At 44.4% G+C, this 17,805-nt stretch overlaps 1 protein-coding gene across 5 annotated transcripts in view; it reads left to right on the top strand.

Moving 5' to 3' along the window:
* Positions 1-17,805, top strand: part of S6kII (Ribosomal protein S6 kinase II) — a 590,862-nt gene that overhangs the window by 155,336 nt on the left and 417,721 nt on the right. The gene's annotated exons all lie outside the window — the stretch shown is intronic.

Genomic DNA, 17,805 nt, shown 5'->3' with positions numbered 1-17,805 from the left:
TTTTGTGCACAGACGTCAGCTTTGTGCCACATTTTTGATAAATGAAAGATATGAAGAGTCTTGCACAAAGCTGAATTTAATTGGGGTTCATGTGGCCAGTTAGTGGAGTTATCAGGCATTTCTTTGAAATGGGAATTTTTAAAACCGAAAAAAAAAGAACATGCAATGTAATCAGATTATGTGGGTGTTGCGAGTGTCGGTGAAGTGCAGTTTAGAATATTCATTCTGATATTTTTTTTTTCTAACTGGGTCATGCATGGTTGGCAGCTGTAGTGACCTTTCGTGCTGAATCTCCCCAGAGAGATTTTTCTTATCAGCCTCCAGCCGGAAGGTGAGGAGTGTCATCCCACATGTATCCCCACCCGGTTGTGGGACGCATCACAGCGCATGCGACGCCGACTTTCATTTCGTTTTTCCCGTCTTGGTGTAGCGCAGTGCTCTTCAGTTTACATTTACCGCGCGCACTCCGGGCCTCGCGACTTCCCTGCGGGACCTCTTCCTCCAAACACGAAGATTAACGTGCGCGTCGCTCCACATATTCATACTGCTGCCGTTTCTCTCTCTCTCTCTCTCTCTCTCTCTCTCTCTCTCTCTCTCTCTCTCTCTCTCTCTCTCTCTCTCTCTCTCTCTCTCTCTGACGTGGGCGGTACGTCGGGGCTCCTCCATCCTACTAACGCTCGCTGGTCAGACTTTTCGTGACCCGCTGCACTTTTTTATGTCTTTAATTATCAGTAATTGCCAAAAGTTAAATGGGGTAGTTATGGTCATGTTGAATTAAGAAAGACGTTCCTCAGGCCCTTTGGGCACGACGCTACGACAGTTGGGGATGATGGTCCTCTTCTTTGACCGACCAACTTTCTTGGGGTAGTGAAGGCCTGGCCTTTGACCAAACCTTTGGGAATGAAGGCCCGACCTTTTATTGTTATACCCGAGGGTCGTATGGCCCTGCTCTAGGGTCGTATTGTCGTGCTTCAGGATCGTACCGTCGTGTTCAACTCTAAACACACACACTCACACACACCACACACACACACACACACACACACACACACACCTCTCTTTATTATGAAATATAAGAATTGGTTTCATTTTCATGGATAAGGAAATATTCTGGAAGCTGTTCACTTCATGAATTAAACCAAAACTGGACTGGACTCGTCAAATATGGCCATCGCACCTGATGAAGCACAGCAAGCTGATAAGAGAAAGTCCAGAGGAGAGCAGCGAGGATGATAGTAGTATTAATAGAGCTGAGTTCCAGGGAAAGCTAGAGGCCTCGAATTTGCTCACCATGCAAGAGAGAAGAGTGAGGGGCGACCGTGAGTTTTTAGATCAGATTGATGTAGACGATTAACAATTCCGAAAGATGTAGGAATAGAACAACCAGAGGATGTAACATGAAATTAGAAGAAAAGCTTCCTAGAAAGGATGTAAAGAAACACTATTATGATAGTGGTGCATGAATGGAATGAAGTGAAGTTAGGTTAAGGGTAGCTTAGCTAAAGGTAAGCTAAAGGGGGGGTCATTTTCCACCTCTGGAGTTATGGCCCAAGGGATTATGTCTCTCCATGTTGCTATATCTATATTTTTTTGCTTCCCCTTGGTGAGTGTTGACCATATTAGTAACGTTTTTTTTTTTCTGTTTTTCCACAGGTAGGAAACCGCCGCCCGTACCCGTGGCATCTGTAGGTCATCTCAACAGATAAGTCTGAGGTCTCTCACGGGATAGTCGCTGCTGGTTTTCCTGGGAAGAGTTCTATTTATTGAATGGCCATATTTTATTGGAAACCGTCGTGTTTCATTAAATGCCTCCATCTTCAACCTCTCCGTCGTTGTTGTGAGAAGTGAGTGGTAATCTTTTTCAGTCGCACGTCTTTCGTATTTTCACGTATTTTTCAACCACCATTTTTTGCAAGAACATCTTTCAAGAGTCTGGCACTTGCACCTTCAGTGTCTTATAAATATATACAACAGTTTGTGTACGTGTTCAAAGATTCGCCAGGTCTAAACCTGGCAGGGGCTCTTGTCAGTGCTGACAGCCCGTTCTCTGCTGTGCCATTATTGGCACTGGTCGTGTGTGTGTATGTGTGTGTGTGAGCTAAATTTAGGTGTGTGGGATGGGTTCTGTGGCAGGAATATTAGAAGAGGATATCTTGTTTTTACCCGACTGCTGGGGTCTCTCAACTCTTGATATTGGATGATTTCGCTCGCACATTCCTCAGGAGGGAGTAAGCTGTTTTTCTCCATGGTAGTATGGAGAATATTTTTCTTTAGCATCGGAAGGATTTTCACATCTCATGGTTATTGGCACGGCAGTACGACCCCTCAGCACAACGGTACGACCCTGGAGCACTACGTCATTACCCTTGGATATATCTTATCTTTCTGACCTTACATATTAAGGTTCAAATGAATGGCTGAGCCATTATCATGCACAAGGGTCGTAACGACCATGCTAAAAGGGTTGTTGTAACCATCGTGCCTATGGGTCGTACCGCTGTACTGAAGACGTGATCGGTTGCTGCTATTGTGAGGTACTTGGTGCTATAGATTCTGTTTTCGTGCTATATTTTTCGCCTGCAGGTATCTGGGCCTCACGTACAAGCAAGCTTGTAGTTGTCAGCTTCTTTCATTGGTGGAAAGTGGAGACTTGCTTGACAGAGTTGGTCAGTCGACATTAACTCAGTTAAACGAATTATTAGATATGAGTTCTCGTCTCTTGAAAACACTGCGACAAACCTAAGGTATTTCAATTACATCAACCTCTAGTCATTTCAATTACATCAACCTCTAGTCATTTCAATTACATCAACCTTTAGTCATTTCAATTACATCAACCTCTAGTCTGCTAAAATGGGAAATATATGTATACTTTTCATCACTTTCAGTAAGTTGCATTTGAGAACTATGAGAAGATAAAGATTTCAGAGCAGCTAAAAACGTATATGGGTTTGTATGTATTTTCACCTCTCCCGTTCATTCGTCCTTCCGTTAGCCTATCCTTGGGTGATCTATCTTGAATCCAAGTCGCGCGGCTCATGCAGTACTCATGGTCGATGTTTCCTTACATCCGTATTGTCATTTCTTAGGCTAGTTCTTCCTTCTCTCTGGTCTCTTGATGTATATCTTTCTCTTTGTTTACACCCTCATGTGTTATTCCATCGGATTTTCTTACTCTCAGAAAATCCACTTCAATCACTCGTGCTATTGACTGAAAATCCATGCCTTTTTTATACCTGGATTTGATATTTCTGTGAAAGCCATTCAGACACAGTGCTCAGTTCCTGATTCCACACCCGTATTTCTGCGTTTAAAGCCCTTCCCCCGGCGTATTTTTCGGCATTCGGGCGAATTTGGCCGTGTGTGCCATCGCTTTCCATAAGTCTCCTCGTCTGGTCCGCCATTCTTGTGGTATCCCCTCAATTGGGAATTTGAAATTGCTGCTCCTTCCTTCCCCGAGTCGGTGGGTCCGTATTTCACTTGTGTGGCTTCGCTCTTTTCAGGTGGAGCGTCATTGGCCTTTGATGTATTTGTTCTGGCTCGGACGGGTTCACTCCATGCTCCCTAAATGGGATCGTGGGTGGTGGTGGTGTGGCGTCCTTCCTGCATCGTTAACCCTTAAGGGTCAGTTCAGAGCCCGGGTTGTCGTGACCAAGGGTCGTTCCGTGGCTCTCATAGGTTTTACTGTCGTGCTGAATCATTTGATTCTCACCGAAAACCATATTGAATGATCTATACGTTTGCCTCTGATTTGTTGACCTGGCTGTGTGTATGGTATCACATGTGGCAGCTTTTATACAAGTTGAAAGACACGTTATCATAAACAGCTGTTCACTTTTCCAGGAGCTCACGTATTTCCAGGGCTGCGTTACTTCCAGTTGCGTGGAAGTGATGGACCGCTTTGGAATGAGAAGTTCATCGACGAGACTGAACTCCCTTTTTGACCCCAAGCACATTGTTTCCTGTGATATATGACTGCAAACAGATGCATGGAAGATTTAGGGAGGCACGTATGTGCGGTGATTTTCAGGTGTATTGGATGAAACACAGCACCAGCGTGCTGATAAACGGTAGGTTGAAAACCCTAGCACAGGAGGGAATGGTAGCCTATTTTTATTGGGAGTCTCCTCAAATTTATGGGTCGTTTGCCGTGCATTAGCGAGCTAATCATTGCATGTTCCAGTTAGTTTGGATGGTGTTCCGGGTGCTCGCTGGAGCTGTTCGTTCGTTAATGCTCCATTTGCCTCGTGCATTATTCCCTTAGGCTTCGTAGACGTTTTCATAACTCTCTCTCTCTCTCTCTCTCTCTCTCTCTCTCTCTCTCTCTCTCTCTCTCTCTCTCTCTCTCTCTCTCTCTCTCTCTCAACACTATCTTCGTGTATATATATATATATATATATATATATATATATATATATATATATATATATGTATATGTATATAATTGGGTTGTGATATTTTTTTTACTTGTCTTACTTTTTTGGTTATCTCAGTCACTCTATTACTGAAATCACTATTCCTCTGGACCAGTGGAGTCGAGATGAGGCACACATTGGCACAGTTCTCTCGTGTTTGCTGGTGGGTGACATTTGATTTTTGGAAGTGCTGGGAGGAAGCTGCAAGTCCTACATTGATTTATTTTATAATGTGGCATCTATGATAATACGAAGGCGTAACTACGCTGAAAGGAAGCTGAGGTTTACGCAACACGCGGATGCCACAGACGAGCATGGGTGGTGCGTGGTCCGCAGTGCAGTGGTAGTCAGGGTTCCCTGCACCAGGTGCAGCCAGCCAGGCAGGGGGGCCCGGCCGGCGCGGCAGGGTCTCAATGTTTCACTTGACCCGAGACTTGAATTGTGGAAGTGATGGTGTGGTGGGGCTTGCCGGAAGCTCTCTCTCTCTCTCTCTCTCTCTCTCTCTCTCTCTCTCTCTCTCTCTCTCTCTCTCTCTCTCTCTCTCTCTCTCTCTCTCTATGACATGTAAAGCACATGACCTCGTCAGTTGACGGTCAAGCGGGCTAGGTCAAGTAAGATCTGTGCTCACCGGATATAGGGGTCGTGGGTCATCGTAGGTCAGGTTCTTTTGGTCATGAAGGGACCTGACTTGAACATGGCTAAACTGATACTGAGATTATCATTGAAACCGTGTTTGATCTTGCTGAATTCTATGATGTATCTGTCTACCATTGACGGACAAGATACAGTTTTCTGAGCAGCCGCCCTGTTGACGGGAATAATATGTACGCGTTTGTGAGCCAGATCATGACCTGACCTCCGCCTGTGGTCACTCGACACACGGATCTGGTCACCTGACCCTTTGATGACCCCGACCCCTGTCTCTGGTGATCGCATTTCTCACTTGACCTAGCTCGCTGACCCCCTAACCTGACGGGGTCATGCACTTTACATGTCATATATATATATATATATATATATATATATATATATATATATATATATATATATATATATATATATATCATTAAGCCTACGTTTGTTCTTGATGTCTACAATGCCGAAGATGTGAAACATTACGAGTGCTCGAATCTCCGTGTTTTATTTTCCTTTTGGCTATCAACATATATATATATATATATATATATATATATATATATATATATATATATATATATATATATATATATATATGCATAATAAGCCCCATTTTGGTACGTAAGCTGCTCGCATTACGCAGTCACATCCCATGTTCAACGCGTCATCTCCTCCATAATAACACTGTTGCTTTCGTGTTCCCACGTGCCATCACTCAACCCTATCCACTCCAACTCAGCTCACAGGCGCCCTTCCCCTTTCCTCCCCCCACCCCAGCTCACAAACTCACATTTGAAGTGTGCAGTGCGTGGCAGTTGCCGAGTTAGGAAGGCTCTCGTGAGTTAAGCGGATTGACGAAATAGCAGCATTTCTATAATGCAACTGCCGGGGAGATTTGCATCCATTAGCCGGACTCTCCATCCCGGACCGGAGGCGTTGGGATGGTTAGTTTATTACGGGCTGTTCCGTAAGGCGGTGGTGGGGGATGTAGTTCGTGACCGGCTACTGCTGCTGCCCCCCCGCTGGCACGGAGTGACCAGTGATGGAGGGAGGTGTTAGTCACTGCCGTGATGGACCATGTTTGTTACGGTAAAGTACGAGGATTTCGCTTTGTTTCGCCTCGCCTTATTTTTTTTTTTTTTTTTTTACCTCCGGGGTGACCATGTGTTATTTTGCTATCCTGATCTGGTTTTCTTTGAAGGAGACGTTCGATGGTTTTTATAATGTGGTCCTTTGAAGTGATGGTGAGGTGATGCTTTCTCTGAGTGTGTGTTTAGTAAGGTGAAAAGATGCCTTTTATGTGTGATTATATATATATATATATATATATATATATATATATATATATATATATATATATATAGATAGATAGATAGATAGATAGATAGATATAGATAGATATAGTGAGGTCTGATGCACATAGTAATATGGGGTAGTTCAGTGAACATAGGGTCAGACTTATTTAGTTAAGGTACCTGGAATAATGACAACATTGTGATGAAGTAATTACATTGTTGGATTTAATGGCGGTCTTCAGTTGGATAGTCATTCGGCCAGTGTGTACTGAACACGTAAGGAACGCGTCGCCATTTTTTTTCCCCTAAATGTGAGGGTTTTGTGGCGAGTGGTTCATTAGCGAAGATAATTTCGTCTTCTTTTTATTTCCGTACGATGGTTGGGCTAGTAAGTCTATTATAGTGTTATGATTAGCCCTTGAAAAGGAGGCGACTTAAGAGCCTCATAGAAATACGGGTCCTGGGTTTATGTAGTTAATTATGTATTCCCTCTCCCCCACTCTCTCTCTCTCTCTCTCTCTCTCTCTCTCTCTCTCTCTCTCTCTCTCTCTCTCTCTCTCTGAATGTCCAAGAAGGGAATGATAAGTTCGTAAGTGTGCCAGTCTTGAAATGTGTTTCCGCTCGACTCATACATATCCTTTAGAAGTTCAGAAAATGAGCTTTTTATTGTAAGGGGCTTTCCACCTGGCGTCCAGCGGCCCGCGCTAAGAGGGTCTCGAACCACTGTTCTCCCTTCGGTTCTAAATATTCGGAAATCAGAGGCCCGGTTGTCCAGAACTCATTCAGAACAGTTAATTCGATGAGAACTGTGAATACTTATGTCGATAATTATTTCCCAAGTGTTTAGATAAACAGACGTAAAAGGCAGTGTAATTACCATCAGTGGAAATGTATGTTAATATACATTTCTTGCGCTTGCTTGTCATATTTTTTACCCGGTTTGGAATTCTTGCTGGGGTTGGAATTTGGCTTGCAGTCCAAGCTGGAATCCGGCATATGCTGGGCAAGGCCGGAGTTTGATAATCTTGTAAACTGTCGTAACAAGAAACTTCAGTTGCTACTTGGGTGTGCCGTCATATACTACCCCCACCACCAGTGACTGTTTATAGTGCTTCCTCCGGCTGGCTCTCTCTCTCTCTCTCTCTCTCTCTCTCTCATAAACCTTCGGCCACTCCTTCCTGTGGTTCCTCTTCCCTATACACGTCTTCATGCCTCATTCTTATCCCTTCCGTTCGTTACTTCATTTTCTTCTTTTGAAGTTTTCTCTCTATGCTGCTGCCTCATCTGATTTCAACATTCTTCTTATTCATTCTTTATTCCTCTTTTGCCCCTTATTTGTTCTCACTTTCTTCCTTTTCTGCCGCATTTGTTTTAATTATTTCTTCCTGGTTTGCTATATTCTCATTATATCTCCTTTTGTGCCTCACTTATACTCATTATTTCTTCCCTTATGTGCCCCATTTATTCTCACTTTCTTCCCTGCAGAGTTACAACATTTCTTCCTTTACCGCCTCTCGTAAATTCCCATTATCTCTTCCCTTTCCTCCCCCTCGCTTCTCTAGTCTGCAGCGCCCGGCTCACACCACTTGGCGAATGTATGGTTCCATAAGAAATAGTAAATTAAGGTGCGCCCGTAAAGGTGTCATTCCCAAGTCTTAACCAGCCAGTCTGGTATCTAGCACCGCTGCTGGATTCCGGGAGCTCGAACCTTCCCCTCTTCTCATTTTTACTACGCCATTAGCATAGCAAATTGCCTCGTGAAGTCGTCCCGAAGCTCGCCTACTTTGCCCCATGAGGATGGACATGATAGATATCTGTCTCTGTATACACATATGTCCTCCCGTACGTCGTCATGCGGCTCAGAATAGCGAAAGTGTTATCTCTGATGAGCAACACGACAGCTTTGTCTCAGGCTAAATTGTAGGGGAAGAGGGCCTTTGAAGCCCTCGCCCCAAGTGTATGTGTAAAGTTTACATGAATGCAATACGTATTTCAAGGGCTTTTTCCCCCCTCCCACTCCTTTTCCACCGTGGCCGAAGTTGCCTGGAGATTTCCGTGGAAAAGCCAGTGTTGAAAGATGATTTTTTTTTTCTAGGACGAGAGTCTGGCGGGTACAGCATAGTTCGGTGCTGTAAGGCTCCAGGCCGGCAAGTGTTCGCTTGTAGTTTGGGGATGTTTGTGTTTGACCTGGTGGTGTGCCGGTGTATTGGTGTCGATGAGGGTGTACTGGTGCTCATGGGTGTGGGTTATGGGTGATTTAGGTAATAGTATTTTCGGTGGTAGTTGTAGACTATGGCAGTTGTAGCATTAGTTGTTGTGGACTGTTAGGGTGGTGTTGGTTGATGTCGTTTGTCAGTGTTGTTAGTAGCTGGTTTGTGAGACAAGGAGAGTGGTGGGTGTGATGGTAGTAGCTCTGGAGTGGTGGTAGTAAGAACGCAAGAACAAAGGTAGGCTCTGGTGGTGGTGTGGTGAATTGTGGTAGGGTAGGATACTCATGGACATTACCGGAGGGTATGTGGGCACCTGGGTGTCGCCCTTGGCCTGGGAGGTTGGACACTTCTGTGTCATCTTGCCCAGGGAGGATGTTGGACTTGCGGGTGTCACCTTGCTCTAGGAGGGTGTGGAACACGTGGGTGTCACCTTACCCTGGGAGAGATTGGGGAGAGAGAGAGAGAGAGAAGAGGGGGAGCGTCTGGGAGAGGTAGCTGGTTCGAGACGCTATTGCAGTATCGTCTTCCCAGGGCAGTGGATATGGCGATATACCCTCTAAAACCTCCCCTGAATTATTGGCGTTAAATTGGTTGCCGGGGATGCCTGGCTGAGCCTGATTCGATTGAGAGTTATTTTGGGAAGCCAAGCAGGTAGGCGAGCAGGGAGGCAGGGAAGCAGGCAGGGGAAGAAGGGACAGAGAACTGGCGAGACGATGCAGACTTCGGCAATTGTGTTGCGAGGTGGTGCCGTGAGTTCTCTGCAGGTATCGTTGTTGCTGGATGCCAGACAGAAAATGGAACGGAAAGAAGAATCATTTCGTGAAAAGAAAACGGAACGGTGGCTCGACGTTGAAGCCAAAACACGGCGCTGTGGTAATGAATCTGAAAAGTATTGCAGTTATAGAAAAACTATCATCTCTGCAATACTCCAGTGTTCGTTTAGTCTCCCGGGAGGTTAAAGTCTTACCATCCCACCTTCTGTCTTATCGTTAAGTTGGAAGTTTGACCCAAGACTTTCTTTTTTGTGGTCGTCAGAGGCGATATAGCGCGATCCTGACGCCTGAACACGATCTGTGTGGATGTCATGTGAAAGTTTGTTGGGACGGTTTGGTTTTCGGTGTTAAGACGTCCCTGGTAAGGGGTCTTTTGAAACACACACACACACACACACACACACACACACACACACACACACACAATACAGGTTGGGTCAGCGTTTGTATTTTAAAGATTTTGCTCCGTGAAAATGAAGTGGTAAGTGGGAAACAGACATATCCTATTTCGAAAGTCTGGCGGCTCTGTCTGTTGGTGATGCTCCATCGTGTCAGCATGCGGGCGAAAATATGGCGCGAAAAAAAAAGAGAATGTTGCGTTCCGGAAATATGGGTGTAAAATGTGACCCTGTAAAATATGCAGCAGTATACAAATATGTATGTACATACATATATCTCTCTCTACTGTATACAGTGGAGAGGGTCGTATGTATCCCCATGTTGCCTGTCCTGCAGCTGACTCATGCAAAAGAGTGAAAAGCGATATGTTCTCGCGTATGTGGAAATGATTTATTTTTTCCCATAAATATATCATCTTTGCATTGTTTGTATTCCACTTACTGCCAATTATTATTACATTGCAATAACAATGAAAGCATTTACACGCGCGTGCGTTTGTGTGTGTGTGTGTTTAGGGTTTAATTATTTCATAGTATGATTAGAATTCCCTTTTTATACTTTTGAACCTTTGTTGTTGTTTAATGAAATGTAGTATATGTACCCTGACATGTTAGGTTCAGACGATGGGTAATAGACTGTATGAAACGCATGAAGTCAAGCACATAACTTGCAATTGTAAAAACGATTTTTCGTTTCAGTTTTAATTGCCGCAGTAGAGGAATGTTGGAAGTGCTGCTGCTGCTCCGGGCCATAGTTTCTGTTGGGAAATGAGTTTATTATCTTGTCCACTGTAGTGTTGTATTTTTGTATATGTTTTTTTTTTCAGCAAAATCAGTATGATTCAGCTTGTTGATTTGTTCACATGAGAGAGCAGTAAAGTTCAGCTTGTTGATTTGTTCAGGTGAGGGATATGATGACAGATACATATCATGGTAATATTTTTTTTTCTTTACATATAGTAGTCGATCGACATAGCTTGGGCAAAAATATGCCCCAGTCGTGGCCATCTCAGGAGAAAGGAAAGCAGAAGTAAAGAGAATGACGAAAGGAATTTAGGTACTTATAATCTCCGCTTCTCAGGATTATTTCTTTATAGCTCCGACTCTTGAAGGTGGAAGGTAATGGGAAGAGGGAGAGACGCAAGAAGGAAGAGAAGTCCACAGATCCGTAGTGTGAGGAAAGGAAGAGGTATTATAACAATCAGTCTTCGTGTACTTGGTCTCCACACACAAACTGAGGGAAGCAGCAGCAGCCAGACGCGTGCCACCGGCTCAGGCATTGATAGCTAGGACTCACGCAGACAACTCACGAAAGTAGTGGCCGAAATGATATATGTAGAGTAGAGGGAGAGCAGCAACATTACGGCGAACAGAAATGGGTGACTGAAGAGAGGTGATAGCAGTAGAATTGATAAGGTGAAATGCTTTTGATTTTACTGTGTGTGTGTGTGTGTGTGTGTGTGTGTGTGTGTGTGTGTGTGTGTGTTTAGTAGTCCATACTGCTGCGATTGAGGCATTTTGTAGTTATGGAACGCCTGCTCCTAAGAAAAACAATATCGGGACGTATACATGTCCCTCCAGCTTTTGGAAAGCAGACTTATGCGACATTCATTATCTAAGATTACCAAGATGAAGTAGAGAACATCGTTATGCCGTCATTGTGTGTTTGTGCTATTGTAGAGTTGTGGTTTTGTGATGCTTGACAGGAGGTGAGTGTGGGAGAGATATGTTTAGAAATTTCGTGTTTGCGCCGCTGAATTTAGCCTGGTTACTGCTTCCACCATTCTGAGACGCTGCACGAGTCCGAATTAAGAAAGGAGATATGTCCACTCTCGGGAAGAGAACGAGTTTTAGAATCAGGAGCGCTGGGGGAAATGAGTTCAACTGTTTTGAATGGAATCATCAGTGTGCGTGTGAATAGGATTAGAGGCTGGAGAAGGATCATTTAATGGAGAGAAGTGGGTTGGTATTTATTATTATTATTATTATTATTATTATTATTATTATTATAAGAAGTGACGATAATAGCATTCATATTTTATCTGTTTGTAGTAGCGTTGTAGTAAGTGCGTCCAGAATGTTAGTAAGTGTGTACAGAATGTTAGCAAGTGTGTACAGAATGTTAGTGTGTTCAGAATGTTAGTGAGTGTGTTTAGAATGCTAGTGAGCGTGTTTAGAATGCTAGTGTGTTCAGAATGCTAGTGTGTTCAGAATGCTAGTAAGTGTGTTCAGAATGCTAGTAAGTGTGTTCAGAATGCTGGTAAGTGTGTTCAGAATGCTAGTAAGTGTGTTCAGAATGTTAGCAAGTGTGTTCAGACTGAGTTGATGAGAGGAGAGGGGTGACATATTGACACATCAGGCCTGAGTGTAAGAACGTGCCTCGTCACATGAGTCTGATGACCTGAAAATGAACCAGGTGGAAGATAGCGACAAACCGGATGACACTCACGAGAGAGGACGTGACACGGAAATACACGAAGATGAGGTGGGAAATTGGGTAAGGCACCAGTGAAAAAATGAAAGTAATGTGATAAGGATCGTAGTGCGTATGCAAGGTGATGAGAATTTCCCTGGGCAATAGTGTGTGTATATGTGGAGAAAATTGTTTAGAGATTGTTGAGGAGAAATACGGCGATTTGATAGGCTTACAGGGTCGGTGAAGAGGCTTATTGTATTCCTTGGAACCTGGCCAGTGAGACAGTAAAGTGCTCGATGTTTCTGAGGCCACAAGACCAGATCGTTTCACTAAGGACAGGCTTCCTCGCTTAGGGTCAGGCAGGGAGTGAGTGGACGTTGGTCACGTAGATATTATTGGAGGAGTCATCTGGAAGCCAACGATGAAGGGAGGAAGAGGAGGAAGAGGCTTTACCAGTTTTGAAACTGATGTGGTTGAGATGATATAGATATGGCATGGATTCCAGGGGATAAAAAGGTTTTGTAGAGTTGATTTTCAAGCAGTTTCCGCCTCTGGTGGAAATATTTATAGATTGCTTTATGGATAGAAGACCTCCGAGGCCATCATAATGCATGCCTTAAAGATGATGTGCCAGACTGAGCAGTTGGGGCACAAGTCATCCGAAACCATCGTAAGGGAGGGTCGAAGAACTTCGAGACCATCGTAAAGTATGCACGTTAGACCAACCTGTGGAGATAGAAGTAATGTGAAAGCATCGCAAGGTATATATTATGTAATGTAAGGTGAGGTAAGGTACCATACTTAACTGTGGGAGTATGAGACTTCCAAAAACCATCGTGAGGTACGGTCATACACTGAGCAAGGCTGACTGTGTTCATATATACGCTGTACGTCTCGTTGTTTTTCCGTGGCCAGAAGGCGGGTCGTCAGTCCACTTGGTTCTACTCCACAGGCAGCCGCCTACTGGCGCTATTCATGTCGTGTTTTTTACGTGGACAATCTCTCTCCGGAGTTCCAGGAGCCGTAGCTACTACTGTTTACCAGAGGCCATTAATCACATCCTGTCAGGGAGTCTCGTCTCGCGCTTCCCTCTTGGCAGTTTGGCCGGATTTACGTAGTGACATCGAGACATCCAATTAACAGAAGTCTTCCCTGTGTAGTTTTTGTCATATTTCTACATCGATTTTTTTTTTCGAAGTTCTTTTAAGAAGTGAAAAATAGCCTATATGGGTATTATTTTTTAATAGGTATTTTTTTTCGACATTTGTAGGGTTTTCTCAGTTGATTATCTTTAAGAGCGATTTCTTTGTTCATAGAGTGACAGCTTTTGTATGGCATACGTAAGTTACCATGATAAGAACGGCTATACTTGACGTATTTTATGTGTTAATACCTGTCTCTCTCTCTCTCTCTCTCTCTCTCTCTCTCTCTCTCTCTCTCTCTCTCTCTCTCTCTCTCTCTCTCTCTGTTGCAATACTCTATTTTTAGCTGTGTCGTAATTTTATTCCACGTAAGTATATGCTCATATCTGTGGCTGGAATGATTGCTGAGGATGATAACTTTGTCTCTGAGAGGTATTTTGCTGTGTGGCTGTGACATTAGGGAAGTGGTTTGGCATTGATACTAGTTTTTTTTTTTTTCTTTACGAGGAAATAACCTAGCTCTGTTGCTCGTGCTGTAGGTGACCGAATATGGGAGGGTGACTGTGTTGTTATGGGATGTTATCTCGAAGATTGGCATTTGTGTGTTGTGCTTGCTGTTATCATGGAAGGTATTACTGTGTGTGGGGCTCATTGGGAAGCGGCGGTGTGTTTTCTGCTTGAGGTTGTCTTGGAAAAGTGACAAGAGTGGGTTGTGCTTAAGGTTATCTTGAAAGGTGGCACGTACCTGGCTGTTTAGTTTGATGCGAATATTTCCTCCCACCATCCATCCCCTCCCACTTAGCGTGGGAGAGGATGGTGGTCGCGTTAATGACATCATTCAGGTTGCCGCCGAGCTAATTGACTCCTAGATGGATGGAAGAGTATTTAAAGGGGGAAGGGGGACCACGGCGGGGAAAGAGGGAGGTCCATCTGGTAAATGGGAGTATGTGATGTGAACAACGAAGTGCGCCCTTAGGAGAACGCAACACGACCTGGGAAATAGCCCTGGGACTTGATGGAGAGCATTTCTAACCCGGGAAAGAGCATTGCGACCTGATTGAGAGCGTTCTCACTCTGGGAAAAGCCATTGGGACTGGGTAAAGAGGAGTGCGACTCGTGAAGGTGTGTCCCTACACGAAGGTGAACGTCTATGTGAAGACCACGGAGAGTGAGGACCGAGGTCGTCACAGAGTTTGATGGTCTGGCTGGAGTCTTGTGGGTGGGTGTGTGGGAGTCTCGTCCCAGCCGCCGTAGGTGGTGTGTGGGAGCCTTGGTCGAGGCGCTTGCCGTGTTCGTGATGGGGTCTAGAGGGGGGGGGGGGGGTAGGACCACCCCGAAGCCCTGAACCAGCACATACTTAGGTTCTCTCTCTCTCTCTCTCTCTCTCTCTCTCTCTCTCTCTCTCTCTCTCTCTCTCTCTCTCTCTCTCTCTCTCTCTCTTTTTACGGGTAGGGTGGGGGGAATAATAATGGCTCGAGGTGTTGAAGTTGTGTGTGTCGTGCGTATTTTTAGACTGAGAAAAGAAATTTATCTTTGACGTGTCCGTTCAACGTTGTAATTTTTTTTTTCACGGTTGACTTGCTTGAAAGTCTATAATTAAAAGCAGTTAGATATATTTATGTACACTGGTATATATATATATATATATATATATATATATATATATATATATATATATATATATATATATATATATATATTATATATATATTGTGTGTGTGTGTGTGTGTGTGTGTGTGTGTGTGTGTGTGTGTGTGTGAGAGAGATAGATAGATAGATAGATAGATAGATAGAGAGAGAGAGAGAGAGAGAGAGAGAGAGAGAGAGAGAGAGAGAGAGAGAGAGAGAGAGAGAAGTATGGCCTTTGAAAATTGAGGCCAGACACAACGTTCCCGTCAGCCAGAAAATATCATTTGACTTCAGTTCATGCGAGCGACGTATGTGGGGCAGGAAAATGCTGCAGGATTTTGTTGTGTGTGTGTTTCGCCCTCAATCACAGATGGCTGGACGTTGGATGTTGATGTTACGGCGGATGAACTCTTTCATCTGTTGATTCACGTTGATCTCCGTGCGTAGGGTGAGGCGGGCGACTAGGAAGCTGAAATTATCGTGGTGGTCGGGAGTAGGGTCGTTCCCTTGATGTGTCTTGCCTCCCGGAATAGACCCCGCGATTGGGTGATTCACGCGAAGGCTGATGAATCTGTTGACGCGAACGGTGTTACGTCACACACCGTAACCCCGGCCTGACCTTAGCCAGCACAGGCTTTAGCCGGTGTGTGTGTGTGTGTGTGTGTGTGTGTGCCGGCGGAGCTTCCTATCCGGTAGCAAGTGAGTGAAGGAAGATAATTTCTTACGAGCAAGTGAGCGAGGGAAGACTCTTGTCTTACTAGCCAATTGAGCGAAGGAAAATTTAGTCTTACTAGCAAGTGAGCAACAGAAAATTTAGTCTCATTAGCAAGTGAGCGAAGGTAAATTTAGTCTTACTAGCAAGTGAGCGAAGGAAAATTATGTGTCAATAGCAAGTGAGCAAATGATGTTTCCCACCTGACGCCGGGACCAACCAGAAGTGTACACACACTGGTAGGAAGCACCTCCGTCATCGAAGTGTGAGGACGACTGAACCACCTCCTCCAGTGTTCATTTGAGGGTCGCTCCTTGAAGACGATGGAAAGTGAATGGTTATAAGGGTTTGTTTTAGGCGTTATGTGTGTATTTATTTGTGGGGTTACTTATATATGTGTGTGTGTTTACCTTTGTTTATGTTTTTGATAGTAATGATAATACTAAATATTATTATCATCCGTTCCCGGCACTAACGTAGAAAACGGCAAACTAGTGTAAAAAAAAATATTATTATTATTAATGGATATATGGATAGAACATGCTGTCAAATGCTGAAAAAAATATAAGGATAGATGTATAGACTAGACAATAGTAGTTATCAAGAGCGCGAGGAGGTGATAGGATGTGAATTACGCAGGTCGGACGGAGGAGGGGCGTGGGATGAGAAGAGAAAGAGACGGGAATCTCATTTGGCTAATGTGTTCAGGAGGAAAGAATGGGAAGTTACCAAGTTAGGAGCCATGTGTGTGTGTGATACACGAACTCCCCACACATTAGGGTAGTCAAGTCTTGCTTGCATGTTCAAGCAACGGTGTGTGCATGAGAACACACCCCTGCATCAAGATTTGCTGATGACTGAACAGGAAAACCTTGTATGACAGCAGAGTTGTGGGTTTCAAAGACGAAATAAAGGTGTTGGGAGGAGGTTATTACGTGATACTGTGCGTTGCATTATTACTCTAAACAAAACCCGAAGAAAGGAGTTGGTAGGAGATTATTACAGGTTACCATGTGTTAGATTAATGCTCTGAACAGAGCGGCTTTTGCATTAGTTTCTGAGTAACACGAACGGAGGAGCGGAGGAAACTAGAATAATGGGGTAGGGGACGAAGAATCTCATTTGGGTAATGTGTTGGGAATGAACGAGTGTGAAACTGCTGAGTTAAAGGCGCTTTTGTGTGTGTGTGTGTGTGGATGGTCATAAACAGAGGAGTATTCCGGCTCGTTGATAGACTTGGTGTTTTTTTTTTCCCTAAGACAGTCATGCTTTGCTGATATTCAATTGGGAGTGGGGGCTAAACGTACAAATATTTGGAAATGATGTTTCACTGACATGTTCTTGTGAACAAAAAAAAACTCATGTTTGTGTTTGGGATAAATACTCCAGTTCCACGATTTTAGAAGGAAGCGCATTTGTCTTTGGTTTTTATACATTTAACAGCTTGACGATGGTGTTTTCCGACGTGGTTAGTGTGAGCCTTGTTACGGGAGTTTCTGACATGTTGACGTCAGATGATATGTTACTTCCCTTCGCGTTACCACTACCGCCACATCCTCCTAGCCGTGCCCTCACCCGGTAGTACCAGGCAGTTTCCCCTCATCGTCCCATGGTTCTCACCAGTACCTTCCTATTTCACAAGCAGTACACCCTACACCAGTTCCCTTCGGCATACCACACTCCTCCCTGGCATCTTGCACAGTGTCCTCACCATCCTGCAAGACCCTGGTGGCTTTCAGCTTGCACCCTCCATTTCCCGCCAACCTGCTGTAGCTCCCCAGCCATGGCGCTCCGGCTATAAATTTTGTGTTTATCAATGAGGAAGTGGATGCTTATGTGCGACGCTAGACCTTCCATTATAAAAGCGGCCATTACGGTCGGCGTCGTCGGAGAGTGATGTTGACAAGGTACAGGACTACGTGCGGCTACCCGCAGGGAAGTGGGGAGGGAGGGAAAAGGGGGCGAACTCGAGCGGAAGGAATGGGTTGGTAGAGACAAGAAGTGAAGAGGATAAAGAGGAAGGAAGGAAAGGAAGAAGAGCTTGAAATGAAAGGAGTAGAATAAAGGGGGATTATAACGACCGTGACGGCCTCCTAGATAACCAACCGACCAGAGTTGTGGAGAGGTAGGTGGAAGGAAGAAGAAAGGGAAGAGACAAGAGAGAAGGCGAGGTTGGGGA

The sequence above is a fragment of the Panulirus ornatus genome, chromosome 21 (genome assembly GCF_036320965.1).
Source record: "Panulirus ornatus isolate Po-2019 chromosome 21, ASM3632096v1, whole genome shotgun sequence".
NCBI lineage: Eukaryota > Metazoa > Arthropoda > Malacostraca > Decapoda > Palinuridae > Panulirus > Panulirus ornatus.
Note: the sequence above shows the minus strand (reverse complement) of the source record. Positions and strands in the feature narration are given on the sequence as shown.